The sequence below is a fragment of the Haliaeetus leucocephalus genome, unplaced genomic scaffold (genome assembly GCF_000737465.1).
Source record: "Haliaeetus leucocephalus isolate CR32 unplaced genomic scaffold, Haliaeetus_leucocephalus-4.0 Scaffold184, whole genome shotgun sequence".
Classification (NCBI taxonomy): domain Eukaryota; kingdom Metazoa; phylum Chordata; class Aves; order Accipitriformes; family Accipitridae; genus Haliaeetus; species Haliaeetus leucocephalus.
In genome coordinates, this window is record NW_010972620.1 from 320495 (window position 1) to 341599 (window position 21105).

A 21105-nucleotide genomic window follows, 5' to 3' on the forward strand; every position below is an offset into this window, starting at 1 on the left:
CACCCCAGGCAAAAAAGAAAACAAGTTATACTTCCTCCACCCGGGCCTCCCCCGCTCCTGGGACACTGCTACGGCTCTGCATGTCATGAATTGAGTACTAATGTTTTTCACAAAAGCAACCCCAGAGAAAATGGATTTTGGTTAAAACAGATTTCCCTTCTACTGTTTCCTGGCTTATGGTATGCTTCTTGCACTACAAAAATTGTTCAGTGAAACAGTATCAACAATACATTGAAATTATGCATGTTTTCAAGGGAAAATTAGTATTGGAGGCAATATCTATTTAGCATTTTGTTTTCAAGTTTATTCATGTGTTTGAGTTTGTCTTTCATTTTCTTGTATTACTCTTGAAAGCTCTCAGAAATACCTGCTAAAAATGTTGATGTTCCTGTTCAGGTTATACAGAAATCATTTCCCATTTACTCATCCTGAAGGGTGGAGACATGACAAAAACCCTTTGAAATGTGATGTTGCAAGAAGCACTGGTTTATGGGTGAGCTAATTGTTATTATTAATGCTCATTGACCGTTCCAGCAATGCTTCCACAAAGGGTTGCTCAGAATGACAGCTGATAACAAAAGACAGTGTATTTATCATTAGTGGCAACTCCAAGTGATTAACAAGTTTCTGTAAACACCAGTGGTGCTTGTTGGTGCCACACAGCAAAGGAACTGTCAACAGTTGGTTTACTACACCTTGAAGAGCTGCTAGGCAGCATTACTGACTCTAGCATGGACAATTCATATCTGACATGAATAAGAGGCAGGATTTCATAGGGTAGCTACATGCTCTCTGTTGGCTTTCCTGTGGTTGTTCTCTGTTCCACAAAATCTTGGTCTACAAACATCTGGCTTGAAAACATTAGGAATGTGAAGAGCTGGAATGAACAGTTGCAAAGGCCAGGGACTACATAAGTAGCCCTGCCTTTTTAACTTTTCTTTTTTTATAAAGTTGGTGATCCAACAGCAATCTAGGCCTCCAGCATTATTATACCACCTTACACCACTGTTACAGATCAAAGAATTTCATAGGTCAGAAATAAATTACCTGTATTCCCTGAGCTTTTTCAGGTTATAAAATAAAGTACATATGAGTGGGTTTGGTGGTGTGTGCGTAATACACTATGTCAAATAAATCTGTGCTATCCCTCTAAGAGTTCAAGATGGAAAAGTCAAGATCCATAGTGAAGCTCAAAAACTAAAAGATGTGAAAGTGGCTGTTACATCCCCTTTTCTCTGTTCTCCTCAGCCTACTTCAGAATCCAGAAAAGTTGAAGTTCATGAAATCAAAGCTTTAGTGTGCTCTTCCTTAGAAAACAAAATAGGGCCATTGTAAAATTCATTGCCTATAGACAACAAATTATACTGTAATGTTTTTGTTTAGGCTCTCTGCCATGAATTTAAGAACAGGCATCCTGTGGGAGCTCAGGAAAACACAAGCCTGGTTATATATCCTCACTTCTGCTAGCCGCATTATTTCCTCATAAACAGAAATTGAACTCTCATTTGGTGCTATTCCATTTCTAAAACTAAGGCCAGAAAATGCCACAAAGTGGAAGTGAAGAAGCTGCCTTGCAAAACAATTGTCCAGCACATACTTTGGGTAAAACGACCTTCTGGTAGTTGATCATGATTTCTGATTGTATATTTTATCAACATGTGCAGAAGAGACTCCCTCTGTTTGGCTAACCTCACGTAATATTTGCAAAGCCACGCAGACAACTTCACTACTGCCAGAACCTTGAGTCGTGTGAATGAGGGGAGCAGCACACATGCTAACAAACAGCAACCATACTTTCTGATCTCTGGACCTAGAACAACTCTGTCTGACAACACTGATATTACATCTTTGGGTCAGTTTTCTGACCCACTCTCGTGTCTAAACTAGGATATACTCAGGTCCTATCCCAACTATCCCAAGCAGCACCTATTCACTGCATGTTGTTCCCACCTATGCAGGTGCTGCTCTTCTGCTCTGTTCCAGTATGAAGTCAAATCAGTTTGCGTAAACCACTAACTGTGAGAGCATTCCTCATCCTCTGATGTCTCAGTTTATTCTCTTTGATTTTATGATAGAACTGGTGGGAGAAGAAGTACTCACATCGGGCTGCTTTACTGCTATTTGCTGGAATTCCCCTGTGGTTCCTCATCCACTCTTCACGCTCATCCAGGGAGAGACTGTCTTTTCTTGATCAAAAGAGGATCTAACCCAGGAGGACTGGAGGACTCAAACTAGGAGAAAACACAGCTCAGACTTAAAGGTAAGCTAGGTAGCGGATTAATGAGCTAGGCATTTCAGTAAGATCCAAATAATTTCTCACAAGTGATTAAATTTAATCCTAGTATATACAGTATTTGGTGTACTTACCAACCACACACTACTCAGATACATTAGCTTCTTACATATTGAATACATGCTACCTTAGGTATTTATATAACACAATTTAGTTTGAGCTCATTTTACTTTATGGTATAAATACTGCCAAAATAAGACAAAATGTTTTTATGTTCCTTACTTTCACATGATTGATACTACGCATAAAGCATTGCAAAGCTCTATTGAAGCACTGATCATACCATTACACACCAGCTATTCTCGTAGGTTAAGAGAAGAACAGGGGAGTGTTCAGAATTTTGGTCTTCTCTGCTCTTGATGTAACTAATGCAAAATCATTCTTAGTTTCTGCATATTAGAACAATATTGTTGAGATCTGCAAGAATGACTGACCTATGATAGTCCTTCAGCCCTTGTTTTCTCACAAATTCTAACAGACCAAATACCAAGATCTGGGAGGGAAAACATAATCCTATAATGAGAATTAGTAAACATGTAATGATTTAAAAGTGCACAACTTGATGGGAAAGATGTTGCTTAGCAACATCAGCAGCTGGATCTGCTGTAAAATCGTGATGTTGCTTGGCAACAAAAAGCTGAGCTGGCCTTTTGTGAGAGTTGTAAAATGATATTTTGCTGCCCTTCCCTCAAAGATAACCAGAAATTGCCTGTCAGGACCGCACCACTGAATATAGTACAGGAGTGAGGATTTAAAGGACAGCGAATGAGACAGCTGTTTGATGCAGCCCAGCTTTGGCCAATTTGTTCCACTTAATGTACGAAAGAAAAAACAGGGAGACTCTGTGTATCTGCTACTAAGAGACAAAAGATTTAAAAAAAAAAAACAGATTAAGAAAGTTAAAAATTATTCTTCCCATTTCTGGCTAATTTCCAATCAGTAAAACAACCTGGCCAGGAAAAATCCAATCTATGGCACGCTTTCATTGCTTCTAATGATGCCAGTGCAGCACTTCAGGGCACTACTGTGCCACGGGTGTCAGTGCACCATGGAGGTCTAACTGTGGCACCGTTGGTGGTCAGGCTGCAAAATCACAATGTTCAGGAAGCGAACGGGAATTATTTTGCTACGGTGTGAAACCTGGAAAAAAAGATTGTGACGCAAAATTGTTTCCATTTCTGATGGGGTTCAGCATCTTCATATAGCTAAGGTATTTGGAAGTTTTATTCATGCTCACGGTAATGAAGTATTTGGGTATGGTAGTGATAACAGTTATAGAAAGATATGACCACCTTATTGTGCATAGTACCCTTAGAAGTGATTTTAGAAATGAGTGCCTCCAAGACTTTACATCTTGTTTTAGTCTCTGTACAGATAGTCCCTCCTCCCTCCTTCAGATCTTTTAGTCTAAACATTCATGGCACAAAAGGTGTAGAAGATGACGCATATTTCTTTGGAGATTAATTGATTTTCCCAAGGTAAAAAAACCACACCAAGTGGCAGAACTAGGATGTCAGCACTGGCTTCCTCAGCAAGCTCCAGTTGCCAGACTATGCTGGAATTTGAGTTAATGTCATTCAAACCTCCATCAGGAGGTGCCCTTCCTAAAGCAACATGGGAGTGCTAATTAATTTTATTTTACATTCTACCTAGGAATATTTTCCCAGCTGAAAAAAAAGAAGTTTGTCATTTCGGCTTTTAACAGAACATTCATCATACTAAATAGTTTCATGCAATAATAAATAAAAGTGATTCTGGAAATCTTAGGTGTGATTCTGTTGCCTAAAAGAGACATCTAGTGTCACACTGGACACCTTAGGGTATCCTGCTTATCCCTTAACTGCCTCTCTGGAAGACATGGGTCTCAGATAAGTTTTGTGTTTTATCTGTCAGTCCCACGATGATGTCACAACCACCTCAAGGTGTCTAAAATAGTGCTCAGTGCCTATATCTGTGGATCTAAGTAATCTTTCTCTTGTGCATTGAGCATTAAATGTTTTGAGCACATATATATTCCTTTTTGTTTGCACTGATTGCAGCTGTCAAAGTAATGCAGAGGAGCTAGTCTTTAAAAGTGATGCCAAAAGTATTTCATAAAATATATATGATCCAAAAAATAACATCCAAGTATTGGAGCATTTCTCTTTCCAAACCACATTTATACCAGCAGTTTTTCACCAGATTCCATATGCAGCACTTAAGTCAGTGGGAAGGCTGTTGATTCAGATGAAACACACAGCTCTGTGCAGTGGCATTGACTCCCTCTCTGTCCACATGGAGTATCTGGCTATGGAGAGCTGGATAAAGGCTTTGTATTTAAGTTCCTAACACCACAACCAGCTAACAGAGCTTGGGAGCTATAGGAGAGGCTGACCTACATAGCTCACCTGGTCAATCTGTGCCTATAATTGTGCAGGACTGTAAATTATTTCCTTATTACTACTGCCTGCCTTTTATAAACAGCTGATTATGATTTATGAAAAATATCTCACTCATATTTGTGTTACGAGACATATATGACTGTGTATTTCAGGTCCATAGCCAACTTGGCAGAGTGCATGTGTGTTTTCACACTCTAAATGAACACAGTCATTCACTCAAAGTGAAGGATCCCTGTTCTAAAACTCAAAGATGAGGCAGGAAGAACATTACTTTGACTTGGGGCAAAGTTTTGGAAGGAGTGGTGGGAGGTCTGAGGTGAAGAGTGGATTTTCAGAACCTGCTGGCTCTCTGCTCCTTGAGCTGCTCTGCCTGCTCTGGTGTCCAGTGGGGATGGTGGGACACAACTCAGAGAGACAAAAATCCATATTATGTTGAGGCAGAAAAGGAGATGTAAGCAAAGTGGGGACCAGTCAATTTAACATGTCTCTAGAGACACATATAAAGCACGGGAAGAATGCATGACAAGGTGAATTATTTCTTGCCTCTTTTCAGGTTCTTTCTCCTTCAAACTATTTTCCTTGCTGTCCCCTCTGTAGTGTTTACCTGTTTCTTCTGTCCATGCATTCCCTTTTTTCTCCTCCCTTTGGCCAAGACACTCAGTGAAAATACAAGGGAGAGTGAAAAGTTGCCACAAGGTCTGGTTTGGTGAGAGCTGAGGAGAATGGCAGAGAAGCAGCAGGGTGTAAAGCTGCTTGGAAGGTAAGAGAATCCTTCCTTCTTGTTCTTTAGCTGTGGAGTCTGAACAAGCTGTCAGCAACTGTCTCTCCCTAATTGCGGATGGCAGCAGTATTTCATCTCCCGCTTTCTTGGCCTGAGGTGTGTGTTGACGTGGCAGAGTTGGCAGGTTGCAGCTGCTTTCTGGGCTTTGTGCTAACACACCCTTCATGCCCCCACAAATATCACAGGAGAAGAGGACTCATTCTTGGGCTTCTAGAAAGCCTCCAACACTTTGAGACTTTCCTCAGACTAAGGGGAGGATGTTTATTGATTTTTTGTGCTGGCCCAACACAGGTACATAATCATATATACACACACTCACACATATATATACACATGTATATATTACATATTTTGTATATATAAATGCATATATCCTATACATGTTCTATCCTTCATCCTCAGTTAGAGACCATTTAGCCTGAAGCTGTTTTTCATAATTTCATGATAGTCGCTTGATCACTGTGTGAGAATAAATTAGATTATAAACTCAGCTACTGAATATTTAGCAATGAATAATATTCTCACTCCAGATATGATGCGTTTTATCAGTAGTGAGGGCAGGCTATGAAAATAAGTCTCTCAGGAGACTTGCACCTCAAGACAACTTGTTAATAGCCAGACCAGGTTAGGTTTCAGAATCTAGTCCAAGCAAGTATCTAGATCTTTGCAAGACTAACTCTGGGAACTGAGTGTCTGACCTCTAAAATAATTCTGTAGTCAAGATGATAGTGTTCATAAAGCCATGAATCCTTGTTTACAAAGATGCTGAAGTTGGCTGAAAAAATATTTACTTTGAAAATAAACTTGTTGAGTTTCTTCAATCTTCTGCACCTTGTAAGTTGTTATATTAAGTAAGCACAACACTTACATTCATGTACTGTAAGCATTTAGATAGAACTACTTATGCAAGTTATTCACTGATTCACAAAGCAGGATAACACTGCTGACATTTTACAAAAGTAGAAATTGAGGCACAGAGGGGTTGAGTGATTAGGCCATTAATATATTGTGTAATCCTGGACTAAGCAGGAAACTAGGGCTAGTGTTCAGCCCTCAGAATATGAGTACAGAATGAAAATTATTACTGTTTTGATTTAGCATTGCTCTTCTAAAAGAATAGGTTATATCTTACATGGAATAAATACTGGATTAGGGACTTTTCTCAAAGATGTTACATTGATTTAGCCCTGCACAAAAAGACCCCATCACATTTTAAGGCTAATCAGGATCAAAATACTTCCTTAGGTTTATTTGTAAGGGCCAGCCAAGAACATTTTTGTGCACAGTAACATCACAGAGGTATCATTAAAGATATCATAAATAAAGAAGAAAAGAAAAAACAGTAAGGCTAAAATAATTTTTACATGCTTTTTTTTCAAACAGTAAAAATTGCATAATAATGAGGATGCTTCCTTACTGTCACTACCATCATTTCATCACTGTTATAACATAATGTTTAGAATGAATATGAATGTAAATTATACATATTATATTTTCCCCCTTGACTCCTTTGATTCAGCTAAGCAGGCATGCAAAACAAGATTGAGAAGTCAGTTAAAGACAGTCCTTAAGGTGTTTATGATGATCTGTTGACAATGACTGGTGCCTAAACTGCATTTCCTACTCTAAACTGGAGGACCTGATGTTTGCCTTTGTGGTACTGGCTTTTTTAAAAGATGATCTAATGCCATGTTGGTGGGAAGTGGCCCTAGTGATCCATGGTGGTTGGTGGAGATAAAGTTAACTAAGCTGATCACTGTTGTTACAGATGGCACAAGTCTTCATCCTTTTGACAGACATAAACCTAATCAGCTTCTCCCAACGACAGATTTAAACTCATATAACACATTGCCTTGTCCAGCTGGGTCTACACTATTTATACTCATGTTATCATTTTCCACTAATATAAACAATATCCAGTTTCAGAAGTTCACTCTTAATTTACAGGTATATTTTTCTATTGGTATTTGTTCATCATTAGTGAATATATTGGATGCAGGCTTTGCAGTACTTGAACTCAATCTCAGTTTTGATTTGGGGAAGGTTCCCTGGAGACCAGGCTCACAAACTAACTGTTGTTATACGTAATTAGGCACTATATTTACATTTTTAAGTAGGGATTGTAATACTGGATGAAAATTTAGGAAAAAAAATCTTCAGAAATCAAATGCAAATGGCTGCAATATTAGCTTCCTGAGTCTGCAAACAGCCTTGCTCTTAAAGATGTGAATTTCCCCTTTCATCTAGATAAGAATTTAACATCAAAATCCAATTATGTTTTTTGAACATTGGCTATAGTTATTTTGGTTTTGGTCATTACAACAGATGGAACTTGACAGATGAACAGATGAAATTTTGATTTTGCAGTTGGTTTCTATTTATCTGCTATTTATCTATTTGTCTACTGTCATCGAGCTGTTCTTTTCATCCCTAAGAAAGTAACAAAAGGTAATAAGGTGAATGGAAATAAGCAACATTGCCCTAGCTCTCCTCCAGCTTCACCTATGATGTTTATAACCTTAGCACACAGTGCTATCACTGCAATCCAGTGACTGGATTCCTATTTGGATGTGGACTCAAAAGTAAAAATGGTACGTCATCGGGGTGCAAAATCCCAAGAGTCAGCATCGATATCTTAAATGATGGCAGAAGAGCAGTGCAATGGGAAAAGTATCACTCAAGTTTTTTAGCTTGGCAGATTTTTTTTGAGATTTCATCTTTCAGATGGAAATACTACATGTTTATGCAAGCATTATGACTGTCTCTTTTGGATGTTAAAGATCCAAGTGTCTTTTTGTACTGCACGTCCTTGACTTGCTGGCAAAAAAAACAACCCTTTTCCTGTTAGAGCAGGAGCTAATATTAAAAAGAATACCTAGGCTGATCTATATGCAAGTTCACAGATGGCACTTTTGTCTCACAGTTGCATCAATTGTTTTTAATCACAAAGCACTGTGAGATATTAGTAAATGAAAAAATATAAAACTTATGCTCTTAACATGAAGCCATGACAGAATGTAGGGAACTAAATATCAGTCAGACACGAACGATATTCCAAGTCAATGGAATGAGCACGAAATAAGGCCTACAACTGTCTGTCCAATGTAAAGTTCATGTACAATTGGAGTATATACAGTACCACCTTCCATAATTAAAAGGGCTAAAGTGAGTCAAGATTGGTATCTTCTTGTATCCAGATGCGATTCTTTTTTTGTTGTATGTGCAAACTCTTAAGGGTTACTTGGTGAAGTCTTGTACATCTAGAAAGGAATAATATTCTTCTCTGAAAAGTGTGATAGCCTATAGGTTGAATCAAACCTCTTTAAACTTCAGACATAAGAACATGCCATAGAAAGATATGATGAGACTGTAGGGTATGTTAATGCAAAAGGCTTAAGCGCAATTTCCAAAACTCTTGAAATCCTTTCACCAATAGAAATGGTTTAATAGTGCCATGGTTCAAATATTGGTTTTGGACTGGCAAGTCTTCATGCAGGGACTAAATATTGCATGTATGACAATTAAGAAATGTTAAGGCTAGTTTATTAGAATGCAAGAACATCTCCATGCTCAATGCTCCTGACACACATCATCTTTTGATGTGAACAGTGCAATGAATTAAGAGTCTACCAGACCGAAAAAAACCCAACCAAACCTTTATGTAGACCATGAATTTAAACCTCCTGCCCCCTTGCATCGTGCAGAGATTTTCATATGGGTTCAATAAAATTGTGCAGTGCTCCAAATTTGTGGGTAAAATCAGCTATTTCTCATAAAGAAAGTGGTTAAGTATAATTTTCAGTTTACATTTGGAAGTGGCATGGAAACTGTGAGTAACAGACAATGTAACAAGTAGACATGCAACTTATTCCAACAGCTAATTACTGTAGTTTAAATTGTATCAATACGCTGTACATATAATACACAGACACATACAGAAATATAAAACAAAATCTTTAGTCTAATGAAAAGCTTTTTTGTGAGGATAAAGAATAGGTCAACAGCTCACATTATACTAGGCTAATAGTAACAAAAGTGAAAGACAGCCATGTATAATACATCACACATATCCCACTGAAGTGTTGGAGAATTCACAGTCTATACCATGCTAAAAACAAAATGGAGCACATAAAAATCCAGGCATCTAAGGTCCAAACCTGCAGATTTACTAAGATATGCTGTAAAAATTGGGATTTTTATACTCATGAACTACTTTTTTGTACTTTTTTCCCCTTCCTTTACTGCAGCAATCTTTGTGCTTCTGGCTTCAGCTAGGAGTTGCTCATGATGTCAGAGTGTGTTAACATCAAAAACTGTTTTTGCTCCAGAAGGTCTAGAAACATCCTCTCTGCCTCTTTTGGAGGATGAGTGAAAACTGACATTGAACCTTAAGAGCACAGAAATGGTGCTGTTTGGCTGACACTTCATAGAATCATAGAAAATAGGGCTGAGGGACATTCCTCTCCTCTATTTTAGTGTCTATCTCCCCCAGATAGCTATATTTTTTACAGGTCTGCTGGAGGAGGCATGTTTTGGGAATGGGAGAAAATGTTCTGAAATCATATTTCCCAAAGAACTCCTTTGAAAATATATGCTATTTGGTCTAATGTGATCAATTCCTTAGATCTATTCTGTAGAAACGGCTATAGTGTTGGTCCACTAATACAGTTTCCTGTTTTCTTTCATTGCTTCTAGGGAGATTATCTCGTGGTCCTGCTTTCTTACTCACAATTATACTGGTCCTGTTTCCTTCTAAAATATTTTTGTTGCAAATATGGCAACTGTTCATATAAAAAAAACCAGCATGATATCTATCACTTTATGTTTTGGTAGCAAGAAAAAGGGTTTACACTATACACCCAGTCAATTTGCCATGAATCAGCGAATCTATTCAGAAAAGCACATTTCGTCTAGGTAACAAAATAAATAGTTCTTACCTTTTATCTATGTACAGTCCTATTACAGTCCTACAAAATTCCCTGCAGCACAATACTGTTTACACATGAAGCAAACAAAAGATATCCTAATCCGTTTGCAAGGACTCAGAGCTGGCTGAGTCTTGGGTTTGACCAAGAACCAAGAGTGCTAGCTGGATCATATGCTTGCTGTGAAACCAGAGAAGTAAATGAGTCTGTCAAGTCCCAACTAGCATTTTATGACAAATTTAATTGGCAAGAATACATAGTTCAGTATTTTGTCTAACTTGCCGAGCCTTGTATGTTCAGTATATGTATCTTGATCAACTGATATTTTTTCATAATATGCTGCATTCAGGACCTTCTAATGAAAACATACAAAAATTGAATCGAACTTCATTTCACCATGCAATTTTTAGAAGCCAGTACTTAAAAAGGATTATGCCAAGAAAAATAAAAACTATAATCTGTGATGGCTCTACTCTTATACTGGCTGTCAGCAGTGCAACTCTTCAAACCATTAGTTGCTGCAACTGAATGTAGAATGAACTGGATTTAAGCTGTTCATTTAGCTTTAAGCTTAGATCATAGATGTAGGGTAAAATTCTACTTCTTAGACTTGTTACGGACTTTAGGGGCTTCTATAAACATTGTTCCACTGGCATCAGAAAACACAAAAGCTCATCTGAAAACCTTCTGCAGCCTGAGTAGTGGCTCTCAGCTCCCCCAGAATGAAGGCCTGTCTTTCCAGAAAAAAGGTCAGTGGTCAGTATGAAAGCTTGGTTTGACTTCCCTCACTGAAAGAAGCAGTACAGCACTGATTAAAAGCTGCCCAGTATTACAGGTCAATCATTCTTTAATATTGCCGTAAGAGATGATAGATATAAGAGAATTTTAAAGAAAGCTTCAAGTGACAAGAAAGGAATATCCTCAATATTCTTCAAAAATACCTTCCTCCCATCCAGCTGAATGAAAGTTGCCAATGAAGACAGGGACCCTACCACAGCCTGCAGGAGATTTCACAACCTGAACCTTCACAGTGCTGTCTCCCAGTCTGCCCCTCTCCACTGCCTACTCTGGAAGCTCTCCAAACTTTTGCTTCTGTTTCTATTTCTATCCTGCTTGCTTTGTATCAAGCCCTACAAAATAAGTAGCAAGCAATTTACAATGTAAAAGATTTTTGCATAAGCGGGAAACAGTCTACAGGCATACCTGTGAGTGTGAAGTATAACATGGGAACTGGGGGCATTTATTTTATTTCTTTTTTGCAGTAGGCTCTTTGACTGGCTTTGAACAGGTGTACTTTCTAAACAACCCCACAAACCAGTGCCCATGTGACAATCCAAGCACATCCAGTCATTCACAACTTGCTTTACTGATAAAATAACCAAGCTATAATATAACTTAGATCAGTTTTTCCTAGATTAGGTTGCTTTCCACAGCTTTCCCTGGGATTGCCAAAATTCTTGATGAAAAATACGAACTAGACAATTCTGGAGCATGTGCAAAGGGATTACTGATCTCCCTAAGCCAAGGTATCCAAGCCTGTCACTGTCACAGATCTCTGTTTTAAAGAAGGAAAAATACATGGATGTAGATGTAGATAACGTAGATGTAGATGTAGGTGCAGATGGCAGGGTATGAATACTAAGCCAGTGAGGATTAGATCTTCCATTCATAGGCCCATCTGACATTTCTGGCCAACTACCAGCCCTTCTACCTTTCTCATTTCCAAAATCCCTTTAAAATAAGATTTATGGATATATGTATTAGCATCTACTTAATTAATCTCTGAAACTATAATTAAAAAGTTTTGACACAAAGGGATAGAGATTTTTTTCTTAACTCCTACAAGTATAGCAGGTTTCTAACCCATCTTTTGTGCTGTGCAAAGGGCAAAAGGTCTACTCCTAGATAATTAGCAGCTTGATCCTGAATAGCTAAATCATGAGAAACAAATTCAAGCTATAAGCACTCTATTTTTTGGATAAGATCAGATTTTGTAGGAAATACCAGCTTTATAATACAGATAGAAGCATGTCTGCCATTGTCATCCTGTGTCTGTCAATATGATTTTTAGTTTCTGCCTGAAGATAAACCTATCTTTTTAAATACAGATTGCTTGAAAAAAAGTTTCCAAAACATATAAAACATACCAAAACATTGTGGTAATATAAACCTTTTTCATTAAAAAAATCCAGAAATAATTGAAGTGGCCACGGTCTTAGCTGCTGACAACATATTTCAATATAATGTCATCAACGTTCAAAATAATAACATAACCAAATTCTTGTTAATCTCAAACTAGTGAAGTATTTTTTTAATCTGATTAGTTCTCCCAGTGGTTAAGGCTAGAACTGACTTCAACTACCTGAAGATCTATAAAAGGTTTGGATCACCAGAGGCAATATTCTATCTACAGATGTTGTGTTTTACAGCCTGAAGCAAACTTCATTATGCATGAAAGGACAAAACATTGTAGTCAGTTCTCACTTAAGAACATTGTCAAACATCTGCATAATCTTTCTAGTGACTAGCCAGCTAATTTTATCTCTGAAATTCTGCATGAGGAACACATTCTTGTTGTTACCTGGCAACTTAAAATCAACAAGCAACCCTTTCTGAAACAAATTCTTAGAACTATTTCTGTAAAAAAGAAGAACGGTGGAAGAGAGCCATATTTAAGAACTCCAGCATTTGCAAATAGCTATTACAGTCTGTAATGTTGTAACATGTTTTTAAAACAGCTCTTTTAGGACATGCACACTTAACGATCAGTCTCTCGGTCTTAGAAAGATACTGACTAAATAGACATCATCCTGTAGACTACTTTATAAGTTATGTGCATTGTAAAACAAGTTATACAAGAGATCGTGAAACTATAGAACCTCAAAGAAGCCAGTTTTTTTCTCATAAGGAGAAAAGTTTCTTTTACTTATAAGACACTCCCTTTGCCTTTTTGTAGTGTCTAAAGCATAATTAGTAAACTGTTTCTGAGTCTAGACATTTTTAAATTTAAAGAACTAATAAAAAAATTACTCACCCAGTTCTCCTCTAGACTAAAAATGAAAATGCACCACTCTGTCCCTGATTTTTATAACCTTCTGCACTCCTTCACTCCTAGCTGGTGTATGGATCCCCTTTCTCCCTGGATCACATGAAAGCGTTCTATTAATGTGAATTGGCTTATGTTTGAGAACACTATGCTGGATAGCTATGAAGTGTAAGGAATCTGACCCATGGAGCTGTAGGGCTATGACACATCAGTTCTTCACAGGAATTCTCAGTTGCTGGATGAGAATAACACGAGATAGGTCTTGTACACTGGGTGCAGACTGCTGTCATTGTTGTTGTTAGCATACTGTTTGCTTAAGGCAGTGAGACAAGTTCCGTGATACACCGATTTAACTGGAATTTTACCCTCTGGCTTTTCACTCCAGGACTATATCTACTAAGTACCAGGCTGTCTCTCTCATCTGACTAACTTAGTAAGCGAAGTTTGGGAAAATGAATCAGTTTAGCACGTGACAAATGTATATAACCACAGCATGGCTAAAAGTGATAGCTGCCTTAAGAAAACCATTGCAAGTCAGCACTGCTCCACATATTTCATGAGGAATGCTTTGCTGGAGTTCAGAATAAACATTCAAAGTCTGGGAGTGCTAGTAGATTACCTGGCAGGAGGGAGAGAAGGAAAAAGAAGTCTCCTCCCTCTGTTCCATTCTTCATCCCTTTGCCTGTGTTCAGCCTTCTCTTGCCCACACAGTCAGAAAAGAGGGAAAGCAGCTTGTCTCTTCTCACGATGGATAAGACAGAATTTTCAGCCCACTTCTTTGAATGTAGTGGTTGAAGTTAGAGCGTTACATCTGTGATCCTTTCAGGAAAAAAACATGCCATTTCAGTATACAGTTGTCTTAACGATAAGCTCCCAAAGTACATGTCACTGGAATAGGAAAGCCACACCAATCATAGAAATGACTTTTAAGTAGAGCATGTTTTAAATTATATAGTACTTTTGGAAAATCCCCCCCTTGGAATATATTATTTCAGAGACGAAAAAATTATTTCTTTTGTAATAGGTTGTGAGTTACAGGCCTTTAAACACATATAATAAAAATATATTCATGTCAGCACAAGATATGAAGAAATGATCGCTGTGATAGGATCAAACCTATCACAGAAGTGCTTAGGTTAAAGTCATTGGTTTGCATGGTGTTGGCAGTGTCTAATAGGCAATAACATCTAGCGATTGCTATAAAGAAAAGTGAATTCCTATGAATTTTCTGGGAATACAGAAATTATTGGCACATTAAAATTTCAATGTCTAAAAAAGTGCCAGGCAGTCATGCAAAGTATGGGCACAATGCTACAGAGCACTAATTGCCTTTTTGTTTTGCAAAAATCTGACATAGTTCTACATTTGCTTTTAATTCCTTTGTTCCTCCATTAGAAATGTACTGGATGGACCACCAAGGCAGCAGCTGTCTGGCTATTCTCCGCTCTGAGGCATCACTGATGTATGTGTATATTTCCTGCTCCTTCTTGCAAAGATTTATTTTTTATTTTCCTAAATTGCTGTTTGATTGTAGGGAAAAAGTGGAAGGTTTTGAGCATTTTAGTCTCCGCCAGCATGACTTCCACATGTTGTTGTAGCAACCTTGTGTCAATCTTTCACGTAATGAAACCTTCCAAGTCATTAAAAAGAAAGAGTGCCAATGAGGGTTTGTTACTGCCAGGGTTTTTTCCCTGACATCCCACCAGATTGGCCCCCAGTTTTTTTTCAGAGTTCTATTAATAATTTTTCTTACATATTCCTCTGAAAATACTGTCTTAGACTGGCACAATGTATGCTGTGATTTGATGGGCTGTAACCTAATTCACTTTGCTGAAAGCATATCTGGTGCCAGATTTTTACCTCCCACAGGATTATCTGTAAATATGGAAATAAAAGCTTCTGCAAGAACCAAGGATATGAACTTATAGTTCTACATTGCTAAAACAATTTAAGTTAGCTAGACTCCTTAAAAGAAACTCCCTTCATCTGTGTTTGCTTGCAGAGCTGGCAGCTGAATGGCAAGTGTCTCAGATGTTTTGTTTCTGGTGTTTTCAATTAGACTACGCCCCATTTCAGATTACCAGGATTATCTTTATGGCAGGAACAGCCATTACTGGGCAACAGGTCCTGTGTTGCAGTGTTCTTAGACAATTAATTTCTTGCTTTATCTCTTCATCCTGAATAGCAGCATTTATTTTGGTGTATTCAAGGGAAATGCAAAAAGTTTATGCTTTAAAATCATAAGCAACACTCCTGGGCAGTGACTAAACTGTCTCATTTAAAAACATGTCTTTTTCCATTAAGGCCTAGGACCAGCTGCTAGCAGATTGGGGATCTTCATACCAGGAGACCAATCTTCTAGAACTGGCCAAATTATTACATTTGATACTAAATTGAATGGTGGTAGATCCACAGTTTATTGGTTCTAGGTGAGAGCACCTGCATTCTGGGCAGCTTCCGAGCATCCGAGATGCACAGTCAACAGCATTGGTAACTCACTTCTCAGCACCGTAAAAAACCCCCATTATTTCTCTGTATTTGATGAAAATAGAGACTGCCTATTGCTTGCTGAAAACAGTACCCATTTGAGCTGCTGCGTATTATGGTATGTATATATGAAGTATGCAGCGTTAAGAATTAGAATTCAGTTGGAGATCCTCTGCTAAATGCCAGAAACTTTCTGTGCATTTCTGCAGTCTGAGAGGAGCAAAAAGCAGGAATGGTGAAGTCTGCACACAGTGAATCTCTGCTAATAAATTTGAAATATTTATTTTAAGATTCCTCTATGTGAGTCTTCTCATTTCAGTGAGAATAAGGTTTTGCATATATGCATTTATGAGAACTGAATGAACATCAGATGAAAAAATAGTCTTGGTGAATAAAAACAATTTGAATATCTCACAATCAACTGAACATGGACCATTTTCTTAAGTTACTGTTTCCACTGTTGACAACAATTGGCGTATATACACAATAATAGTCAGGAAAGTAGAGATCTGATCGTCTGGGCAAGCAGAACTCTCAAAATACAAATGCAGGGCAATGTCTGGCAATATTGTGAGATGTTTAGTTCATATTAAGCACAGTCAGATAATATTAAAAAAATGTAACTCACATATACTCACATCTGTTAAGACTATATTTGCATCCTGACATCTGGACTCACTGGAAAGAGAAAGTCCACATACGTTAAGGGCATATATGGTAGTTTCTTAATAATATCTCCCTATATTTCCCTTCTTTCCGAACCCATGAGTTGTAAGTCAGCTTAGGCAATGGCATTATTTTGGAAGGTGAGGTCTGGGACATGAGAGGTGATATAGCATGTGTTGTAAATTAATTTGCAGATAAATAATGTAATTCTTAAACAGAGTTAGTGGCACAGGAGGCAGAGTCTGCTGGTTGCATGATGCTGCTTCTGACTTCCAGCTGTTAAACTATGTTTGAAAATCACCTTACTGCACAGCCTGCTCATGTTTTCCTAGGAAAATAATTGTCAGTGGGATGCCATATCACTGTGAATGGGGGGGAACACTGCTGTGAATTCTCTTGAATAATGCACAGTACGCCCTTGCTATAGCTGAGACTGGTAAGAGTTCCTCACAACCTGTCCTATAGCCCGAAACACTGTTTTTAGCCCTCATTCTTCTGCTCTTCTATGCCATTCACTGCCTGTATCAGGAACCTGCTGCCCACAATACTGACACAGCACAGGTCAAGAATCATTCACTTGGTAAGATAGTTTATGGACAACTGTTACAGCAAGAGCTAGAAAAACAGGATCTAGTTAGCGCATGATTTAGGCACTTCTTCCCACTGAAATTGGCAGGAGTCAAGAACCTAGACATCTTTGCAGATCTAGGGCAGGCTGCAGAACGTATGTGCCTACCTACATTCAGGATAATCCGTGCTGGCATAATGGCTCTCTGCACCCTCCACTCATGAGACTGCACGCTGAGGGTTGTGCTGGCTGATACTCCCACCCCTGAAATTCTGTCCTCCTGCAAATAGGTGAAGTTACACCCTTACCCTCAGTGCTCCCAGATTCAGTTTCTCCAGATGACCCAAGATGATGTGATACTTGGTTACACTGTCTGAAACTGCCAGTCTGTTCTCTGCAACAAGAAGATGGAATAGGAATTAGGAGTCCTGACAGCATCCACCTTCTGTCTCACACATAGCTGCACGGTATGTGCTGTGACAGACTGGTCCACATGACAAGCAGCAGCAGGTTTTTATTCTCACTCCTACCACTCCCAAGTGACATGTATAGCTTCAGTGAAAGAGGTTTTTGTGATCAAACTGAAAACTGAATTCAGATTAAACTCCACTAATCTATGTGGAGTCATCTTATTTCACATATAGTACAAGCTACTGTAGGAATGTGACAGTAATTGTTGAAATCCTTTTATAGTGCACAATATTCTTGTTAAAAGGGAATTTATATGCTGCGTGGTATTTCCTGTACTATTGTGCTTTTTAGCTTTTAATTTTTGGTTAATTTGGGTCGCCTCTTTAAGAACACTTTTTGCTACTATATTGTGTACTTGGGACAAAGAGCAGTCTGTGGGATATTTTGCTCTTGCCCTCAATGAGTAAAAGGCTCTGCTTGTCTGAGCACTAAGAAAGGTCAAACACAGATTTCAAGAAAGCAAGCACCATCTTCAGAAACACAAGATTAGTGTTTGTATGAGACTGGATAAAACAGAATTTCCTCAGCAAGGTATTGAACCTTTCAGCTCATGTTGAACTTTTTAGTACTTTGACTCCCACCCAGCTCAGCATTTTGCATTTTGTACTGTATTACAAAGCCTTTGGAATAGGGAACATTTCTTGCTATATGTTTGTGTACTGCATTGTACACAATGGGCCAACACAGTCTTGTTTGGATCCTCTCTTGAGACTTTCTGTGTTAGGGTCCAAAAGCATATTACTCATAATGAATTTGCAATGCAAATTTGACAGCACTCTACTAGTCACACAAAGTGTAAGAATAGAAAATTGTTCAAGAGCCCAATAATTTTGTACTGAAAAATGAAATATTTTAAACATATTTTGAAAGATAGCTTAGGCATAGTTGCAGTCTGTAGTCCAGCAGAAGTAAACATAATGAAGTACTAAGTGTTATGTATTTATATTTTGCAGGATTAATTTGAACTTGAAAATTAAGCAGAGAAAGCTGCAAACAAATTGCTAGATTCCTTGCAATGAAAAGGTATGATTTTTAAAAAGTCATTAGGAAAGTTCCTAGAAATCAACTTTTAATGTACTATATTGTTATTCTAGTCATGTATTATAATAAAACCCTTATATTGATAATTTGGAATTATATTAAGTGACATCTGTTGTCTTTGAAACAATGTATTTGGTTAAAATCATCCTTTAGGATAGCTGTGTTGGAGTCAATGGATTCACACAAGGAATTCATTTTGATGGGCAGTATTTTTGTATGGATCAGAGCTTGTGCAAGCTTGTAGGAAGTTTCATATTAATTGTACCAGCCTGTGGTAAGTCATGCATTTAGATTTTACCTCAAGTTTCACAAGTATGTTAAGTTCTCAGGAGAACCCAACACACCTCTGGATTCATGCTCCACTGAATTATGAATGTATAAGAAAATTTGGAGTTGACTGACATGCACTATGAAGAAAAGAATATTGTGGTTTTGGACTTCAGGAGGATGGAAATCCCTGCTATTGAAAGTGTTCTTGTAAAATATCTGGGATTCATTAATGCAAGTAACAGTATGTGGGTTTTTTTTAATGATGTGCCCTCTTAATAAAATTACTTTTATTTTCTGTTAAAATTACAGAACACTTCATCCCAATGCCTTTTCTGTAATACAGTGTATTTCATCCTGTATCAATATCATGAAAGATTCCCAAATTTGAAAATCTCCTATGCTGCTAGTGTTCATTACACCTAGAACGCCTTCTAACTGGTTACATAAATACACATTAACAGTGAAAGAAGAGTCAGTTGGGACATGCTGTTTTGCAATAAGAGTCCTGTGTAATAGAACTTGCTTTAGAACCAATACAAAATTGGACTTAAATTATCCAAATTACAAAGAAGCTACTTCTTTTTGCCTCTCTGGCTGCTTCACCAAACAATTTCCAGCCTACTGAAGCCCTCAGCAAAGTCACTGTGAAATCCTGAAGTTTCTGAACCCTTGCCTCCTGTTCCACAATTTACTGAGATTGTAAAAACTTCTAGGCAATCCTGTCACTATGTTTAAACACTACATAGTACACTGAAGCAGAAAGCATATGCATTACTGTAACTGTGAACTCCATGATTGAGGGGAATTACATGCTGTAACCAGGAAAGCAGGAATTAAACTTTTGGCATATATGGCTGTTTTAAAATTCTTACAGGTTACAGCAACTTGGTATTAATACCTATCTTTTAATTCTCTTTTCATCAGAATCTTGTGCAAACTCTATACTCACAACTGAAATAGATTGCTAATGATTGTTTTATCTGATCGGTGTGGTAACATAAACCAAAAGTCTATTTCAAGGAACTCTTACAGTAGGATCATCAGGATTTCGGAAATAATCTTCAGCATGCTTCCTAAACTACTGATATTTATACAAGAGTCCTACTACTTACGATGAACTATGAGAAAATAAGGGCAATGAGGGACATTACTTGGCCCGCTGCTCCAAATTAGAAGCCAGATCCACTGTTACACTAAACTCAACTCTAATGATACTGGTACTGGGAAATGAATAGAAAGAGAGGAGAAACTATGTGTTAAAGAAATTTTTTTTAGTCTGTAATATAAAATGCTCATCATTAAATGACAATTTGAATATTGTTGAATATTTTCCAGACATGTAATGCTTGGCTGCTGTGGGTAACTTGCAAATACTGACAATTCTTCCTGGTAAATTAATAATATGTATTCGTACATTTAACTCAGCTTTAACTTTGTTGTCTTTCCTATAAACAATGCCACCGGTCATGACTAACTAATTTAGGAGTCTATTCCACTTCAAAGTATAAATTTGTTACTCTATTTGCCAGAGCACGGATCCCTGCTTAGTGATTAATGGACACATATTATATGGAAATACACGTGTTAGAGATGCTCAGTCAACTGTTGTCATGCCTTTGCCTCCAATTTTCACCTTTTCTGCTCCTCAGATGTTAGAGAAGCTTAAAAGCAGATGAAAGGTTTGTTACCAGCAGGTTCATCGTTACATTTCCACCCCTTAATAAAGGTGAAAGTTCTCGGGCCTTTCTGCTCAACTTTCCTAAAAGCGTTTAAAAGCAGAAAACTTGCTTAATCCACGAGGTAAAAAAAAAAAAGTCACGCCGCGGACGCGCGTGTGCGCACCTCTCGGGGATTTATTCGAAACGACCGACTGAGGCGCAACTTATTTTCGACAGCTAACTACCTGCGAGGCTCGGCAAAGCCTGAGGGGGGAGCTGCGAGCGGTGGTCGGTCCGCCTGCCGCACTCCCGCCCGGTGACGAGGCCGCCGTTACCTCAGAGAGGGACCGCCGTTACCTCAGAGAGGAGCCGCTTCCCGCCGGCGGGCGCCCTGAGGGAGGGAGGGAGGGACTGACTGACTGAGCTCGCCCGCTTATGGCACCGCGCGTTTTGCTCGTCTCCCGTCCCGGCAGCGACCTCCCCGGGCGGTGGCGGCGGCCCCAGCACCCGCCCCCGGG